Consider the following 19,504-nt stretch of genomic DNA (forward strand, 5'->3'; position numbering starts at 1 on the left):
TCATTTTTAAAGTGCAAATTCGATTGAGATGAAAATTTATTTTGGATGTTCAAGCCTAGTTCGCATTTTACGAGCATTTTCATCATGATCGTTTTATCAGAACCATCGAATATTGAAGGAGAGAATCGAAAGAAAATTACTCAATATTTTCGTCACCACAAAACCGACACAGTTGAGATTTGGAATTTTGAAATGAACTACCAATTTCAAACACCGTGCAAACTTCAAAGCTGATCACATCATCTGAATTTATTACTGAATATTTCCGTGACACATCTTATCGGGTTGATATAGGATGTTTTTTTTCGAGGTATATAGCTTTAAGTTGGCATTACTGTTCAAGATGGCGACCGATTTAACAGCTGTCAAGTGATTTATTATCAGTTTGGTTCGGCAATTCATCATGAATAGACTCACGCCTGAACAACGCTTGCAAATAGTGCAATTTTATTTCGAAAATAATGGTTCTGTGCGGAATACATATCTCGCAATACGTCCATTTCATTTTGTTTAGCGATGAAGCGCACTTCTGGTTGAATGGCTACGTCAACAAACAAAACTGCCGCATTTGGAGTGAAGCTAATCCTCAAGTGTATGTCGAAACACCGTTACATCTAGAAAAACTGACTGTTTGGTGCGCTTTATGGGCTGGTGGAATCATTGGTCCGTACTTCTTCAAAAACGATGATGGCCAGGACGTTACAGTCAATGGTGATCGGTATAGAGCCATGATTACTAAGTTTTTCATTCCTGAATTGAACAACCATGATGTCCAGGAGCTGCGGTTCCAAAAAGACGGCGCTACATGTCACACCGCTCGTGCCACAATCGATTTATTGAAAGACAAGTTTGGTGACCGCCTAATTTCAGGTTTTGGACCTGAGAATTGGCCTCCAAGATCTTGTGATTCAACACCGCTAGACTGCTTTCTGTGGGGCTATGTAAAGTCATTGGTCTAAGCGGATAAGCCACAAACCCTTGACCATTTGGAAGACAACATTCGCCGTGTTATTGCCGATATACAGCCACAAATGTTAGAAAAAGTCATCGAAAATTGGACGTCCAGATTGGACTACATCCGAGCCAGCCGTGGCAGTCATATTCCAGAAATCATATTTGAAATGTAATGCCACAAGATTATCTCGCGGATAAATAAAATTCATGTCAATCGAATAATCCATCGTTGTTTTATTGCAGTTTAAATTTCTATAGCTCTAAAAAAACACCTTTATTTAGGATATTCTGCCTGTACATGTAGAATAATCATTTCAATTTTCTTGCGGGATTTTGTGTTGATATCTTATACAGAACAATAGAATATATCAAGAGAAAAGCACATACCTCAAGTCCGGAGCTTTCGACGGTCGTTCATTCAGGCGCCAATAGCACCCATGGAGACAACAGGACAGAATATGTATATGTCTATATACACTCCTGTGGTCTCCAAGGGTGGAAACAACTTCGAAATAAATCAGGTCTTTCACCGGAAGACTTTCTGTGATTTAAAAAATTGTTAGATGAGAGAAACATTGATTGATTTTTTCCTTTCAGAAGCTGCATAGATGATTTTTTGTAAAACTCACTGTATGAGTGAAATCTGACGTATAGATTGTAAACAATCAAAAATATCGAAATTTGACCTTTTTTTTTCGTATTCTCCAATAACACAATTATAATTCTTTCGAAATTTCGCTTGAACTTTAATTCCACCATCAATGATGATTTCGGATTTTCCCCATTTCGAGCTTAATTGAAATATTCGGATCCTGCAGGTTTATGAACTTACCCTGAACATTTCGAACCTCTATTGTTCTATCTTCTAGTTTTTGTGTACATACGACGCACGATCGAATGAACATAATTGATTTTGACCAGTAATTCGTCATCAGCAAATAGAACCCAATTGCTTGAGAATATTCTCGGCACGTAATTCGAAAATTACAAACATATGGACATAATGATAGTTCGCTGTTTCGCAGGAATAAACACTCAAAATTAGTTCCGCTTTCAACCGAAATACTCTCTTCATACCCATTCAATTCAATATTAAAAACATATCCAACCTTCATAGTCTCGATCACCGTAGGAAGGTTGGAGACTTATGCCTTTTTTACAGATACTACAACGGAAGGTGTTCTGCTGCCATTGCCTCCATGATTCCTCCAGGGGCTCAATTTGATCGACGAACAAGGCTAGCCGATAATAGTCACCAGTTTGTCGTGCATCTTTCTACAGCTAGGACATCGGTGTATCAGAAGGCTTTTCTTTACCGAACTGCAAGGCTATGGAATACTCTACCTCAAGATGTATTCCCCCTGGGTTACAACTTGCAGCAGTTTAAGACACGCACAAACCGATTTATTCTAAATTCATCTCGGGGCGCTTGAAAGGGCGTTATAAGCTCAGTCTTTTCCCGAGAGATGCGTATAAAAAAAAAAAAAAATTGATTTCGATATTCAGGAACTTATTACTAGTGAATAAATCTCAAATTACCATTTACCTCTGTTATTCATTTAATTAGAAACAATAATAGCAAATTATTACAAAATGGTTATTTTCACACAACATGAGCGTGAAAAAGTGGAAAACCCATAAAACAGAAACAAGAAAATTGTGTTGAAATAAAATGAGGGCAAATGTTACGTCACATGTTAATTTCATGAAACGAATGAGCTCTTATCCTCTGAGCTTGGATGTCTTTCCATTCAACACAATTCTTTTGTTCATTCGAATGGAACATACAGGACGAACAGAAGAAACTACTCGAGCAAAAACAATGACACTTGTTAAACTTGGAAAGGAGCTCTTGTGTGTGTTTAGCGAAAATGTTGAAAATAACGCAGCAAATTTAACACAAAGCTTTATTGTTTTCGTTTTCAACCTAATGGCTGCTCTCTTGACAAGAATCAACTGAAAATCGTTGAGTTTCTGTATTCTTTTCTCAATTTCTCCGATGTATTCAAAAGTTTTTATTGCGTCTTTATATTTCAAGGAAACAAAATGTTATTATTTTGCTGAAATGTCTGTAATTTTTGGAATTTCAGCCAAGAGTGACAAATTATATATTTTCATTAAAGTATAGTCAATTGCTCTATTTCTTTTATTAATTCTACTCACAGATCTAGGTAACGGGTGTTTTTTTTCGAGGTATATAACTTTAAGTTGGCATTACTGTTCAAGATGGCGACCGATTTAAGTGATTTATTCTCAGTTTGGTTTGGCAATTCATCATGAATTGAATTCATCATGCACAACGCTTGCAAATAGTGTAATTTTTATTTCGAAAATAATGGTTCTGTGTGGAATACTTATCACGCACTACGTCCATTTTATTTTGTTTAGCGATGAAGCGCACTTCTGGTTGAATGACTACGTCAACAAACAAAACTGCCCCATTTGGAGTGAAGCTAATCCTCAAGTGTATGTCGAAACACCGTTACATCCAGAAAAACTGACTGCTTGGTGCGCTTTATGGGCTGATGGAATCATTGGTCCGTACTTGTTCAAAAACGATGGTGGCAAGAACGTTACAGTCAATGAAGATCGGTATAGAATAGAGCCATGATTACTAACTTTTTCATTCCTGAATTGAACAACCATAATGTCCAGGAGCTGTGGTTTCAACAAGACGGCGCAATATGTCACACATCTCGTGCCACAATCGATTTATTGAAAGACACGTTTGGTGACCGCCTAATTTCACGTTTTGGACCTGTGAATTGGCCTCCAAGATCTTGTGATTTAACACTGCTAGACTACTTTCTGTGGGGCTATGTAAAGTCATTGGTCTATGCGGATAAGCTACAAAACCCTTGACCATTTGGAAGACAACATTCACAGTGTTATTGCCGATATACGGCCACAAATGTTGGAAAAAGTCATCGAAAATTGGACGTCCAGATTGGACTACATCCGAGCCAACCGTGGCGGTCATATGCCAGAAATCATTTTTAAAATGTAATGCCACAAGATTATCTTGCGGCTAAATAAAATTCATGTCAATCGAATAATCCATCGTTGTTTTATTGCAGTTTAAAGTTCTATAGCTTTAAAAAAACACCCTTTAGTATTATCAAAATGTCGAGTTTTAGCATTCCCGCTGTGAAAACTTCTTGACGAACTCTCCAACCCAAAAAAACCATACATCGAACTTCTTAAATGTCATAAATGACTGAAGGTATCTGATCGTCTCCATAACCAATTAGTAAAACGTCTGCAATTTTCGACTTGAAATTTCATGAATTCACAAACTGGTTATGCAAGTAGTACCTTATGTTGAGATGAACTCTCATCAAGTTCAATGTCTTCTTGGTCATTTCAGGCACAGTTTACAGAGAGATTGGTGAATATATGTGAACCAGAAGGTACTATGACTAGACGATCTAATCGTTTCAATTGAGAGAAGGGTTTGAGGAAATTACTAATCAGACATTTTAATAACGCATAGTCGCATACACTCCATTCCAGAGCTGATATCGTTATGTAGAAATTGAAGAAATTTTCAGTTCAATACGGAAATATTGTGAATTGGTTTTGAATGAAGAAAGTTCGTGAAAATTTAGTAGTATTCGAAAAACACCTCTCATCAATTAATCTCCAAATTAATTTAAATGAGATATGATTACTTCAAACATAATCATTCATGAATTTCCATGAAAACTGCCGAGAATGTATGATGTACATTACAAGTTATTAAAAATATGAAATCTGAAACGATTGTGATTCAAAGCATTGAAAAATGGTCATGAAATAATTGTAATTTGAGTGTATTTATCAAACTAATCAATATTTAATATTTTCAATGAAGCGAGATTTTTGAGAGTGAATTTACATTTCGATATTTTGATCAGATGGAAACCAGACGTAAATTTATAGAACATAGATTCATATTACCAACCTATCCCCTTGAATGGCTTGGCAACATACAAATGTGTCTCTTCAATGTTTAAATTGTTCATCATTGGCTTCTAAATTGTTCATCCCTCAACTTTATTACATTTTTTATTCTTGAGCGGGTTGCCACTCCACTTAGACAGAAGATTATACTGCCACAAATTTTCAATCACAATAAGAAGTCTATTTCCAAATAAAAAATTAACTATCTCGTAGTTAAATAGTTGATACTTAAATATTCGGCTGTTTTATTTGGATCACCCAGTATACAATATGTTGAAACAATGACGAAACGTATTTTCCTAATAATATATATCCATTAAAATATCTGAAATCGCCAATTAGATAAAATATGAATCACGAATTCACTGAGTAGGTAAATAATGACAACATACATGAATTAGCTTTTGTTCATAAACATTGTTTACAATACATATGTTATGGTGATGGTTGATGTCTACCTAAATCTGTGGAAAATTTATGCATGACCACATAGTCATAATTTACTTTTGACCTTCAGAATACCATTGATGTTCATTAAGTGTACGAGGGGAAACCAAAAACTCAGTTTCTTTACTGAAATAAAAAAAAAATTTGAATACCTAGCTACCGGAATAACAGTTTATTAACTTTATAAACTTTTTGAATTATTTGAAAAAAGTTTTAAACCTTTAAAATCTCAAATTTTGAATTTTGGATAATGCACTCCAATAGTTTGAATGATTTGAGGTATTGGGATAAAATATAGTGAACCTTTTTGAAATTCCTTATTGCAAAAATGAGAATTATTTCCTGGATATCCTAAATTTATTATTATAACATCATAACTATATATTTAAAGAGTTATATTATCTCATTGAACAGATATATTCGCGAATATTCATTTGATCATGATAATATATCACTTCATCCAATATTACTATTCGGGTTTTCTTTCCTTTAAGTGAGGCTTCAGATCGCAGTGATGTCAACAGTAGAAAAAAATATTTCCAAATTCGACTGTGATTTCCATTTTAAGTATGTGTTGTTATACCTGTCTAACCAGCAGCGTATAGAATATTTTACTCGTTTCAGAGTTGATATCATCGTGTTTGTAATTACTTGTATGACTCATCATTATTCAGAGAAATCTGATGATGTTCATCTTTATATACTTGTTTTTTTTTTCAGGTCGTGATTTCGTTCTCGTGTGGATTCATATGATGGAGTAGAGTCGAGGTAAGCTTCCATTCATTTGTGTCATAATCTTGATATATCCTATGATTTGAGAAAGTTTCTTTTTCGTGATTTGGATACATATTGTATATTAAACAAAAACATATGGGACTGGGTTCATAAGAAAAAGATGCTGACATAATTTCCATGTATTAATTCAAGAAGAAATTTCATGATTTATACAATGAAATATTTCAATTGATTCTGAAAGATGGTTGTGGGCGTTGGAAAAAATTGTTGAATAAAAATTATTTTATAAATAATGGTACTTGAAAAGATTAAATTGTTATCATCACAGCCATAACTTAGTAAAACCCACAATGACTGTTCTTAATTTCGAATATTAGAATGGAAATTTGCGACAACCAATCGTGTAATGGTTTCGACTTTCGGGCACTAGTTTCGAGCATTGGAGAGTCCCTCGATAGGTGGCATCTCATGCTACACATTACTCGCCAAATGTGTATACTTTCGGGTTCAAACCAAGCAGATTATATCCAGGTTTAGAGTTACTGTTAAGTGATGACTCGCTGAAAGTTGTGGTTTCAAGTAATCTACTGTTATCTTAAGCCACAAATAGATTTTCAACCACGGATTATTTTTAACATAATGTACTGTGATCTTTCAACAATCAAATATAATCTCAACATTTAGAGATATTCATAAATGTTGGTATTGGTCAGTATTCAAAAGGCAATATAATTGGAAATGGAGAGATTAATACGATACTAAAAAAGAGTTCCGTTCAAACCCACAACCATTCTAGTAATAAACTATCAGAAATGTACTTTAGCGATACGTTTTGACTGCATCAGGCTGCAATCAATGCATTGAGCTCTCATATCGTCCATTCTAAGATGTTACTGCAGTTACGAAGAAAACTCAACGAAATAGGAAAGAAACTCGAACTTTTCAGTTTGGGTTCTCTATCACTTTTGAAGGAAATGAAGGGGGCAACAAACTTGCCAGAAAAGGAGCACAAACTTCTCACATTGGCCTCAGAACCAACAGTGTCCAGAGAAAAACTCTGCCAGAATCGTCCAGGATTGGAACATTTCAAAAAGTGTCTTCGGAACTTTAACTTCAGATTTATATCTGAAGTTAAATTTACTTACTTCTTAGGAAGTATCTGCTTCTCATCAAGAATATACACTTCCTCACTGGATTCCTAACAATTTTCGCCTCAGCACCTCATGAGGATGGGCCTAGCAGAAAACAACGAGTGCAGATTCTGTGGCGAGGAGGAAGAAACTCTAGATCACCTGGTGATGGAATTCTTTGCCATCACCAGCAAATGCAAAATCTGCTTTGAACAAGAAACGGAAGTGAGGAAGTAAACTCCTTGAAGCCATCCCAGATACAGGAGTTCAATATAACTCTGGAACTGAAAGGCGATATGTAGATCACGTAAGAGTGAGAATAGCTCTGATGGAGAGCACAATAAACCATTATGTCGCAATGCAATAGAACCGCCCTTGAATCTTAATCTAAGATCACAATGCAACAACAAAATGCTGATTATTTTATCAATCATTACTGAAAAAACAGTAGACAGGATTATAATCAAACTTTGGTGATGAATAATGAACTTGTTCCTATGTTCAAAAATATTGAAGAAATATTTGAACCTGAAACTAGAGGGTTCTCCAAAAAGAGGTTTCATTTTGATGTGAAAAGGGCAAATCTCCAGACAAATCAATAGATGCTTATTTTATTGTGAAGAGGAAGATATGCCTTTAACGTTATAAAACGATATCAGTCAAATGGCAGCCTCGGATACAGTTGCAGCACCATATCATTTTCATAAAATTTTACAAGACCAATTCGCACATTTGAAGCTGTACTAATATCCTTAACAGCTACACGAATATCATCTTAAATGTCTTGAATCGATTGTGAAGCATTGGCATAGATCTTATCCTTCAGGTTGCACGAAAGAAAAAAATCTATTGATATTAAATCATATACACTCGGTGGCCAATTGTGATCACATAAAAAAAAACACGGCCAGGAAAATTTTCATGACAAATTGCGATTGTTTCGTTGCTTTTATGGCAAGTATCTCCGTTTTGTTAGAATGGAACACCAGAGCTTACTGATTCCGCATTTCTATACCGTAGACAAATGGGGAGAGGGCCTTACTGTTAAATTTGTAGTATTTATCAAAAGGCATCCACATTTATTTTTTTCAAGGTTACAAATGAAAAAACCCGGATATTATTGTTCGAACTGCGATCTGAATAGCATATCTCAGTATTGAATGGTGGAGTGTTGGTAATAGTAGTCTAATAGTACCTACATTTATAGACGTAACAATTTTCTTCCTAATTGAACACTACAGCGATGAGAATGAAGGTCAGATAAGTGTAGGTGTAGCACGAGTGCACTCATTAATTCTTCATTCCAATAGATAATTCAAATTCTTTTCTAATTAGTATGGAACTGGTTGAATATAAATAATATCCAACGAAGTTAAGGATTAGTACCTAGCGATAATCAGTCTACATGTTTGAACAGACTCATAATGAGTTTTTCAAATCTCTAATGGTAATTGAAATTCTACTCTGAATAGTGAATTACAACTAAGACAATTGCGATTTAGAAAAAAACATACAAACATATTGTTTGGCGTCTGCTCCCCTGTATCATACTCCTGGAGGTTAAATTACACAATATTAGAAATTTGATGATTATCAGATTTTATTTATTGAATTATTTTGGTTTTTGTGGCAAACAGGCAATCATACCTAGGCTGATGCGATCGTTCTTGCAGCAATATCTTCTAGCAGTAATATTGTAAATATTTTGATTAATCTCTACTCTCATCTGAAGGAAATAGATTAAATTGAATTTATGTCATATCAAAAGAAGGATCAAGGTATTTAAAAAAAAATATCAGGCAGCGAAACGTCATTTAGTTAGTTAACTTTATTTGTTGGATACATTTGAAAATATTCTTGTATTTTCCGAGCCCCAAATGCGACGTTTCAGCTTATTAACGTAGCCAGGTTGCATCCGAAGTGAATATGAGCCTCATCACTGAACATGATTTTTCGATGAAAATTTTGATGCACTTCAAGGACCCAATCAGCCAAGATATGACGCTGCTGTTGATCGACCGGCTTGAGTGCTTATGTTAGGTGAACTTTAAAGCCTTAAGCTCGCATTACACTGAGGCTGGTTCAGCCCGGCTGAAAAAATTAAAAAATGCATTGTCAACAGTCTAGCTGGTAAAAGCTTCTCAATCATCCTGGTGTGTGCATATAATTTAAAAAAAATGCATTTTATATTGCGCTTGTCCAGCCGAGATGGAAATAGCCTGGCAGGACCAGCCTCAGTTGGGCTTTAAGACCTAAGTCTTTATGCAACATATGATGGTCGCTTTTGAAAAGCCTAATTCCCAAGATCGACTCCACCATTTTCACCGTTACCAGCCGAAAAGAGGCTTCACGATTGCCCAAAGTGCTTATTAAATGATAAAAGATGAAAGCTTCAAAAGAGACAGCTGTCTAGAAAACAGGATATTCAAAATGGGACCTATTATCGGATAACCTTCATCAAGTTATTTCCATTAGGAAATTTTCAGATTCTGTTCTTCGAAAGAAGGTTAATTTTGGAAAATTTAGATCTGGTTACTAAGTTTTCCTGTTGAAGGATTCCAATGAATTAATCTTACATTAAAAACTATATTCGCAGTTTCTGATCATAGGTGCCAATTGGCAATTATAAATGAATATTTTGATGACAGTGCCTATATCTAAAATTATATGATTCAATATATTCACAAATACTCATTAATTCATATTCTGATCAGATTAACATTGAATTAATGTTCGGTCAACTAATTTTCGCCGTTTATTTATTTTAGACATGAATAAGAGTAATCTATCTTCATACATAACTAATGTTCTTCCGTTAGAAATGAAGTTACGCCACGCTTTTGAAGATTAATCGGAGGAAGAAGAAACCATAGCGGCACATCGAGGCAGTGAATGTTTACATAGTGTGACGAAACAACGGACATTGTTTAATAAGTTGATGACTTAAAGACTATGAAGAGATCCCCATTTATAATGATGCATGCAAAGAATTTTATAACTATAGTGAGGTAAAAGTTATTGGAACAAAAGATCAATCGATATTAGGTACATGAATTATATAATCAATTTATAATAATAAAGTAACAATTTTATTCTGTGGAAATAGATTTATTATACCTGATTATATGTTTTCAGTTAGGCGTTGAGCTTCAATTATCTTTCATTTATTTTATTCGCTTTATGTTTCAACGGAAAAATGGAGTAAAGCGCTGGCTGGGCATCAGGAGGCAGAATACAGAACTTATCTAGATGAAAGGTTTTGATGAAACTATCCTCCTGAAATTCCGTATGAATATTTATTTTTCATCTGATCGGAAAATGAGCATACGAGAAAAAGGATAAAAGCAGACAATATTTCCATTAAATTCTATTAGCTTTTCATTCCATTTGTAATCGTTTGAAGTGAATAAATTGCGATTCAGTTCAGGTTCATGAACATTTTTTCAAAATAACAGTTCATGAGTTTTCTACTCTATTTTCTTTGAAAAAACTTAATTCGTCAGCCAAAATGCTGTCCTCATTTCTCGGCATATTCCCTACTGCTTCAAGTAAAGAGTAGTTCTTGTTAATGTTACAACAATTAATTTCTTCAAATTGCTGCTAGATACTCGCATATATTTATTACATATCAGTTTTTCTTTCTTGGTTCCTTGGTACTTAATATGTATATTCAGTCTCTGATAATGTAATTCGACTGAATTTCAATTCTTACGCATTTCAATGAAATATGAAAGTATGTCTAGATAATAGCAGTAATAGCACCACTCCTAGAGAAAGGGTTATAATTATAAAGTTATATCAGTTGAGAGGTCAAGATCAAATTGGTGCTATAAATTTATATCTATTGTTCGAGCTCAGAAAAATATAATATTCTAAATGAATGAAATTCTAATGTGAATCGGATCCTCAACTATTAAAATATATTAATGTCTCTTGTCCATCAAATTTGAAAGATGAATAGAGTGTCTACATGATAATAGTATGGGCTCAAGATTGTTGAACTGGTTTTTGGCCCACGGAAATTCTGAATTGTTGAACAGTGGCGTGCAGGAGTATGTAATTCATCAGCAAATATTTTTGACAATCAATATTTTCTTCAGGAATTACATGAAGATCAGGAATTACCTTCTACGTATTTATAATTATGTAATTGAAAAATTCAATACAAAATCATCTATTTTGAATGAAAATATCGTGAAATTTTTATGTGATATCTATACCTATTCAATGTAGAAAACAACATTTGAGGAGGTAAAATTTTTCTCGATCAATTCAAAAATTCTCCCATTGGAAATAATCAACCTAAATTGGAAAAAGTATATTGTCAAGAACAGGAACAGTGAATATTGAATCATTCAGTGGGAAAAACGTAACCGCAAAGCTTTGCTTCGCTTGCGTTTTTGTGTTCCTGAATTTTGATCAATTTATTCTTACAATATGCAAATTGGTTCTTTCGTGCTGTTTTCCATTATATCCAATGTTTTTATAGTAATTTCTTATGATGGTTCTGATGTAAGATTTATGATACTCGAAACAGATTCCTTCGCAATCCTATGATAATATTCAGCGTAAGAACTTATTGACGGTTGGGAAAGAGTAATAAGAGTTATATCCTACATTTTGAATCTAAAAAATAAGAAATATATCACAAATTCCTGAAATCTAAATATGATGAATTTGTAGAAAGTTTAAACATGAAATTTCACTTGTCCTGATCAATCATAACATACAATCTGTAAACTTGTCCTTGATTATTTGATAAGAAGATATTTTCTGTCGAAATAGAAATTAGAATGTATAGTGTGTCAATTTGAAAGGGCACCACTTTAAATATCTCGGCTCTCATGCAAAATCAGAAAAAATACAAATGAGGTAAAACTTGGTTCGAACGAGGATATTCAATATAATTGGTTCCAATCAATTTGTAACAACCTTATCAACCCCTAAAATCTTAAAAGAGAAGGGGGTTTGAAAGACAAAGTCTTTAAGATAATTCGATTGCCTTTAAAAAAAATGCCATACACTTGATCTTTTTTTTTTGTACTTATATTTTTTTTTTATATTTCGGAAGTACTACAAAAAAAGTGTTTGCTCAATCACGCTCGCAGAGTTGATACAAATTGATTGAAATCAATTCTATAAAATGTCCAACCCAAGTTTACCCCTTTTTACTTATATTGCATTGGAGCTGATATATTAAGGGTAGTTCTGGTAATGGTGGTTCTTTTTCAAAATGACACACTCAAGGAATGAGAATATGTAGCAAAGAATTTGGATATGATTTGTAAGAAACTCATGAACTAGAGCATCTGAGGGGCCTAGAAGAGTCAGTATAGAAAATATTGAAACACTTTGCAGTATTATAGACTCTCATAAGTGAAAGAATAGTTGAACAAATCTTACAGAACAACCATTCCATTTCTATGATATGGTCCTAGTCGATTATTTGGTGTTTCAAAAGTCAAAGTAGAACTTTGAGATACCCTTATTCACTCGATAAAAGCCATAAAAAGAATTCGATTCCTGAAAATAACGCAATAACTTTCGATGAATTTGAGTTTCATTGACCAATTTCCGCTAATTTTTCTACAGGGTGGTACAACAATAATTAATATTAATCTGTCAAGGCCGGGTAAAAACTAATCTTCAAAGTGAACATCTTCAATGGGCCCATTCAATACCTACCACTTCAGCAAGAGTGTCACCTCACCATTCATAACACTGAAAGGGTCCTAACATCGACGCCTGTGTTCAAAGCCCAGAGGCAAATGTCTAGAACTAAAGACGATTTCTACAGGTAAAGCTTCGACGAGACAGGTTGCATTTCATAAATTCCACGAGTGTTACGTGTCCTTAAGAAGCTTTATGCGTATGAATAGAATAAAACAAGCTTAAAGCTCTCTGAATGACGGGAACCTTGTTTAGTGTTAAAATTTTATGTTCTCAGACGTGGATGTCACGAGAGTGAACGTGGAATATTATGAAATGAGCGTGGTATGAAGACTGGTAAACATAATGCCATATATACAATTCTCCTTGGTTTCGTCTGGACTGAAAGACAACAAGATTTATTGGTTCATTCAAAAATGGGTTGGATGAACATGTGTAAATTGATGGCTTTTTTTAACGTTTTCGTCTGGGAAAAGTTGGTAACGGTTTATGATTTGCAGACTGTCATGCTAGTAAAAACTTTCGCGGGGTTGCCAAACGTACATCCTATTATATTTGGAGATATTTTGTATTTTTGAAAAAAGTGAATTCCGCACGATTCCATAGAATTCTCCAACCTATTTCAAATTTTAGATTTTAGAAAAATGTATTTCAAAATTCAAAACTTCATTAACCTTTTATTCAAACATTTTACTTTAAAATGTTTCCTTTTCAAGATTTTTGATTCAACACCTGGTATATTCATCATAATAACACAGAGTAGAGTTCGACTGCATACAATTTCAGACCAGTATGGCCTCCTCCAGGTGTTTCCACTTGATACCTTCGAACAAATTCCTTGGCAAGATGAAGCTCCCAGGGTATCACAGAATATTATGATGAAAACTTTGTAAATGGAATCAACCTAACTGACCTAAAAGCTTATTACAAAGAACAATTTATTATGGAATGGCAAACCGACTGGAACAAAAGAAATGCCAAGCTAAGGGCTATCAAAAAAAAAACAGTGGAGAAGGAAAAACGAAATCATCTACTCCTACGTGCGAAATATGTCTATCTGACTAGATTGAGTATAGGACGCTCAAATATCACATTTCTCTTGGTAGACCGCAAAAAAATACCAAAGTATACGCAATGCATTGAATCTGATACAATTGAAACTATTTTAATGGAGGAATCCGAGCATCAAGAAGAAGTGAAGAAATTCTTAGAAACGACACATTGGCTGAGAAAAATATGATATGTTGATATGCTCGTATGATTTTATTTTGTTCGCTTTCAATTCTAGTCATATTTATTTTCCTTCTATTCTAGTCATACTATTTATACACTCTATATTCTAGTCATGTTCTTCTTATTACACTGTGATTGTGAATTTGTTTTCCGAAGTGTCCATAAATAGTCTTTTCGATTGAAATCTACATATCTCTTTACAAGGCTATTGACTATAGTGGTGGATGCTTCAACAACAACAACAAAAATGACACAAAATGATCGCGTTTTCTGGAAATCTTTCAATCCAGAAAATTATCCTTTTCTCCAACATAATCAGTGAAATGAATTCATAACTGAAAAATCTCGATTTATTTTCATCCGAAGCGAGCATTTGCAGACCCGCGGTGAAAAATTCCTGAACGTATTAAGCCCTCTTATTTCGGTTGCACGAACACAGAGATTCATTTCCCATGAAAAGCTCATTCGGGTCATCGAACCACTACGACGACTCAATTACTGAGTCAACACTCATATTTTCCAAGAAGTAAAGTTATATCGCCCCTTCGTAGCTGAAAATTCTCAATGATAAGGACGAGAGAGATTGCATCTATAATTCCACCATGTTGCAATTCTGCGAAGAGCAAACTCATGTCGTAACCGTTTCGCTTCATTGTTTCACAAACGTCTCACATTTAATGTTTCATGTGCTGAAACAAAAGACGAAGTGATAGCTTTATGAAATTCGTGGAACGAAACGTCAACGATATCAACCGCAGTGTTGAAGTTGATGCGGAACTTAATCGTCATGAATATAGGAATAGGTCATTCCGTTATAACCAGAATTGGCAGCGAGTTTTATCTCTGAAGATAGAAATTTGCATATTCCCCGATTGCTGAGAAGGAATCAACATGGTAATTACAATTGGTACGTCGATTTTCCTTTCAGATATAAAGAGGTTTTCCAATACGCTCTATTAGTGATGACGTCACACACCGCCATTTTAGTTCTCCTGTCAGTGTTCGGAATCCAAACAAACAAATTGTCATTCAAATTAGTACGTTGTCGTTGAAGAAATTGGCTTATTTTGATAAATAAGATTATTTAAGGAACGATTTTACTATTAATTGATAGACAGAAGGAACGAGATTAATGCCAGTAAGTTCGAACTTGAAGTTCAACTAATAAACACGGCTTTTTACAAAATCTGGGGAATGATACAAACTTACTGGTATTAACCTCGTTCCTTCTGTCTATACTTATACTGAAATCGTTTCTCAAATACTCTTATTTATGAAAATAAGCCAATTCCTTCAACGACACCGTACTAATTTGAATGACAATTTATTTGTTTGGATTCAGAACACTGACAGGAGAACCAAAAATAGCTGTGTGTGACGTCACACTAATAGAGCGTATAGGAGGTTTCATTTTGAATAGCCCGCTATCTGGGCAGCTGTCACTTTTGTCATATGCTGACATTTGACAAGTAAAAGTACGTCATTACTAAAAATTCACTACAAAAATGATGTAAATTTGCAGTCACTTTTCGTAAAACTGAAGCCCTTTTTTGGGTCGTTGTGATGCACCTTCTCGAGCGGCAATACTGGCAATAGTGGAAATGATTAAAATTTGAGCTGTTGGGCCAAGTTAGTGATGTAAAGGATCGAAACCGTATGAGGCACTCAAAAGCAACTGAGAATATTGCTGCTGTAGCCCGTATTCCTGACGAAAACCTCCCTTAGAGCCAGAGTTATTGTTTACAATATATGTATCGGATATTCCAGAAACGGAAAACCCCTCCGCACTGTATGCTGACGATACCGCCATTCTTGCCAGTTCGTGGTATACCAAAATGGCTACGAAGTATCTACAGAAGCTATCTACAGACTTCAATCTTGGTTTGTCCGATGGAGAATTGAAGTAAACCCTGAGAAGGGCGAAGCCGTTCTTTACAGCCGAAAGAAAAAAGATCCGCAAAAGATGCACCATAGTTGGTTGGTCAGCAACGTACGGATGCATGAAGACCTGCAAATACCATTCCTAGACGATCATCAATAAGATGAAAAATCGTGCAAACCCTCTTATAAAGAAGGCTTGAGACTATGATGAAAAAGCCCCTAGAAAGCATAAAAGACCGACTGTGCCATCTTCGGTCTTTTATGCATTCTACGAGCTTTTTCATCATAGTCGCAAGCCTTTCCCGAAAGAGGGTTCTCTTCTCAGGGTTCACTTCAATTCTCCATCGAGCAAACCAAGATTTAAAGTCTGTAGGTACTTTGTTGCCATTTTGGGACACTACGAACAGGCAAGAATGGCTGTATAGTCAGCATACATTGCCATGGACGTTTTCTCCGTTTTTGGAATGTCGGATACATATATTGTAAACAATAACGGAGACAGCAGAGATCCTTGCGGAACTCCGGCTGAAAGAGACCTCCCTAAATACAGTACCCCGTCAACTCTGGTTCTAAACTTGCGAGAATGCAAGTTCGACCATGGAGAGTGGGAAACCAGCCGCCAGCAGTTTGTATAGCAGTCCTTTTTTTACCATAAAATGAAGTCCTTCCGACTACTTACTCTACAAGATTCTATTCGTCAAATCAAATGGAGTTTTTTTTTGACTTAATCCACACGTCCGCCACATTGAAATCTTCTTGTTATACCTACATACTTCCAAAGGCAATCTTTGAATATTATGAGGAAATTATAATCTGAGGGATGCATAACAATTTTTTACTTCTAACACTTATAGACACAATTATTGTTCCAAATCTCCATCGGATAATTCAAATCATTGTTTAAACACATCAAGAAAATGCTTTCGAATAGTCAGATTATTATTATTATCTATTAGACTGTGTTTTCTTTCAGCTGACTTCAATTCTGGCGCATCTGCATGATGTATTCGATTCATAATTAGCAATTAAAAGTATTGAAAAATGTCTCTTCATCAGTTTAAACACAACAGCTCATTTGACTAGGATTTATATTGTCAAAAATCTGCTGATTGTGCATTTCGAAATAGATTGTGAATCGTTATGAGCACATAACTCTATTTGTCATCATATTTCGTGACACTAATTGAACTTGCTGGATTCAACGTTACAGCATAATAATGTTATTGTTTCGTTGATGACTCATTTTGAAGAATTCATACCGAGCACCTTGAATCCTATCTATTTGTACACGCCTACGTTCGAAAGGAATAATGCGCCAAAAGGAATAGCAGTTATGATGATCTTTTTCAATTTTCGTGAACTGATAAAAATTGAACATAAAAAAATATAATAATATACAATGGAAAACTTGAAGAAACTGAGACATGAATAATTAAAAAATAATACATAGTATTAGGACAGAAATATCGATTTTGTAACTGTATAAAACGAATAATATGTCGGGCAGAAAGTCGCTTAAAGATCTTATTTAAGTTCTTTATTAATTTTAGCCAAGCTTTCGACCATTCACATGGCCATCTTCAGGGCAAATCAATCTGAACCTAATAGTGCAAAGTCAGACAGAAACATAATAATGAGAGTCACATCAATAAATAAAATTTCTAGGTCTCAAAATTAAAAATTAAAAGGTAGGTATAATCCACAATTCAGGCCAAAGCTTCAAAGTTATGAAATTATACTAGTCAAATCCAATTTAATATTTTCGTAATCACAGATGTGATCCATTTGAGATTTGCCTAAATAAATAAAAAATCCATTTCAAGCTTCGTTCAAAACTTTTAAGCTTTTTTCATTCATGTGCCAATTGCATACATCACAATTGCAGAATGCTTGAAATGGTCATTTCATATAAACAGAAAAATTAAGAATCATTCGATTCATTGTACTTCTATATACGTATGAATAACCAAAATTTTGCAATTTTAGAACCTCCAGATTTTGTAACCAATAAAACTAGAAAAAAATGTCGTATCTCATCCTCTTGATGAAATAAGATCCATTAAAGGCATCTACTTCATTAAAATTTATTGATGTGTATGTATGCTTGCACAGTATTTTCATTGGAAAATATCTATGATTTGAGGTTACGCCATCTTAGGTGTGAAATATCCATTTGAATCGCAATGAATTGCAATTAGGTTAGATGTTTGTCCACCTGAATTGCATTCACTTGCATTCTCATTCCATAAACGTCATTGAAATGCAAAAACTGAAATATCTCCTTAATGCAACTGTGCTCTTTTTGTTGAAAATATATGTGTTTTTTGCCTCAAGTCCATTATGTTATTCTCGCGCTAGTTGGATAAATTTAAATTTAATGGATATCTATTGAGTTTTAAGTGGTTAACAAAAACTTCAATAAATAAATTTGTATAAATAGATATTCAAAAAAGATTGATTTCAAGTTCGCCATTTATATTGATTTAATTACGAAATTCTTCTCACAGCTTTCGCTCTCGAGGGAAAATTCGTCTCATTTTCGAACGAGAACTTTTAGGAGTTTATGAGTGGCACTTTTAATTTCTCTCTGAATTCGCCAGTTCAACATTCACAATCGTGACGATGAGATTCGATATCATATCGATAGATCTCCAACGTTGCTATGGAGAAATGATACTCCGATAAACAGTAGAAAGTCCTTTCATCTCTTCAGATGATTTGGGAAGGCGCTGGTTGGTGTGAGTCACTCATTCACAACTTCTATAATTAGAATGTTAATTGTTGAGATGGAATTATATATATTAACTCATCTAGGAAAAAAATGCTGGCAATGAGAACTAATGACCAAATAAAGGTACTATGATTGGAATTTGTGAGGTTGGATTGTTTTTATAATTATTACTACATTTAGATGCGAAAAGAAGAACGTAATGTTTACAGGCGCAGATCTAGGCCCATTTTTTGTGGGGGGGGGGGGACTTTCAGACGTATTTGTTTCAGAAATTCAGTCAAATTGAATTTTTGCTGATATTATATTTAATTAATTTTTTCAACATCACTATGTCAAATTCTGGGAGGGTGAACAAACTTTTAGGGGAGCCCGGGCCATTTGGGGTGAGGACGTTCCCCAGTAAACCCCCCTGGATCCGCGCTCGAATGTTTATAAATCGCAAAAAAAAACAAATAGACTATTATCTGTACCTTTTCTATCTGCGTGGCAAAATGTCGAAACAATTTGAGGCTAAAACTCAATAAATCTAATCACCGTATTCTCCTACGTAGTTTCGGCTGACATTTATATCTTTTTCAGTCAACGGAAAACATAAAAGAGGATTCGCGATATTGATATTGATTCTACTGAATCAATGTTTGAGGAATACGAAATACAGGGTTTTCCAATTTCGAATAACCTGCTATCTGGGCAGCTGTCACTTTGGAAGCTGTCAACTTCAGACTTTTGACGAGTAAAACTACGCTATTACTAAAAATGGGACGATACATGTCAACAACGG

General features: G+C 34.6%; 1 protein-coding gene across 2 annotated transcripts in view; it reads left to right on the top strand.

Moving 5' to 3' along the window:
* LOC123684309 overlaps window positions 1–19,504 on the top strand; it is a 58,169-nt gene that overhangs the window by 21,704 nt on the left and 16,961 nt on the right. The window contains exon 2 of one of the 2 annotated variants that reach the window (XM_045623519.1): window positions 6,061–6,111. The gene's annotated coding sequence lies outside the window, so the exon portion shown is untranslated. The remainder of the gene's footprint in view (window positions 1–6,060; window positions 6,112–19,504) is intronic. The other variant, XM_045623518.1, reaches the window with a different exon arrangement.

The sequence above is a fragment of the Harmonia axyridis genome, chromosome 7 (assembly GCF_914767665.1).
Source record: "Harmonia axyridis chromosome 7, icHarAxyr1.1, whole genome shotgun sequence".
In the NCBI taxonomy this organism is placed as follows: domain Eukaryota; kingdom Metazoa; phylum Arthropoda; class Insecta; order Coleoptera; family Coccinellidae; genus Harmonia; species Harmonia axyridis.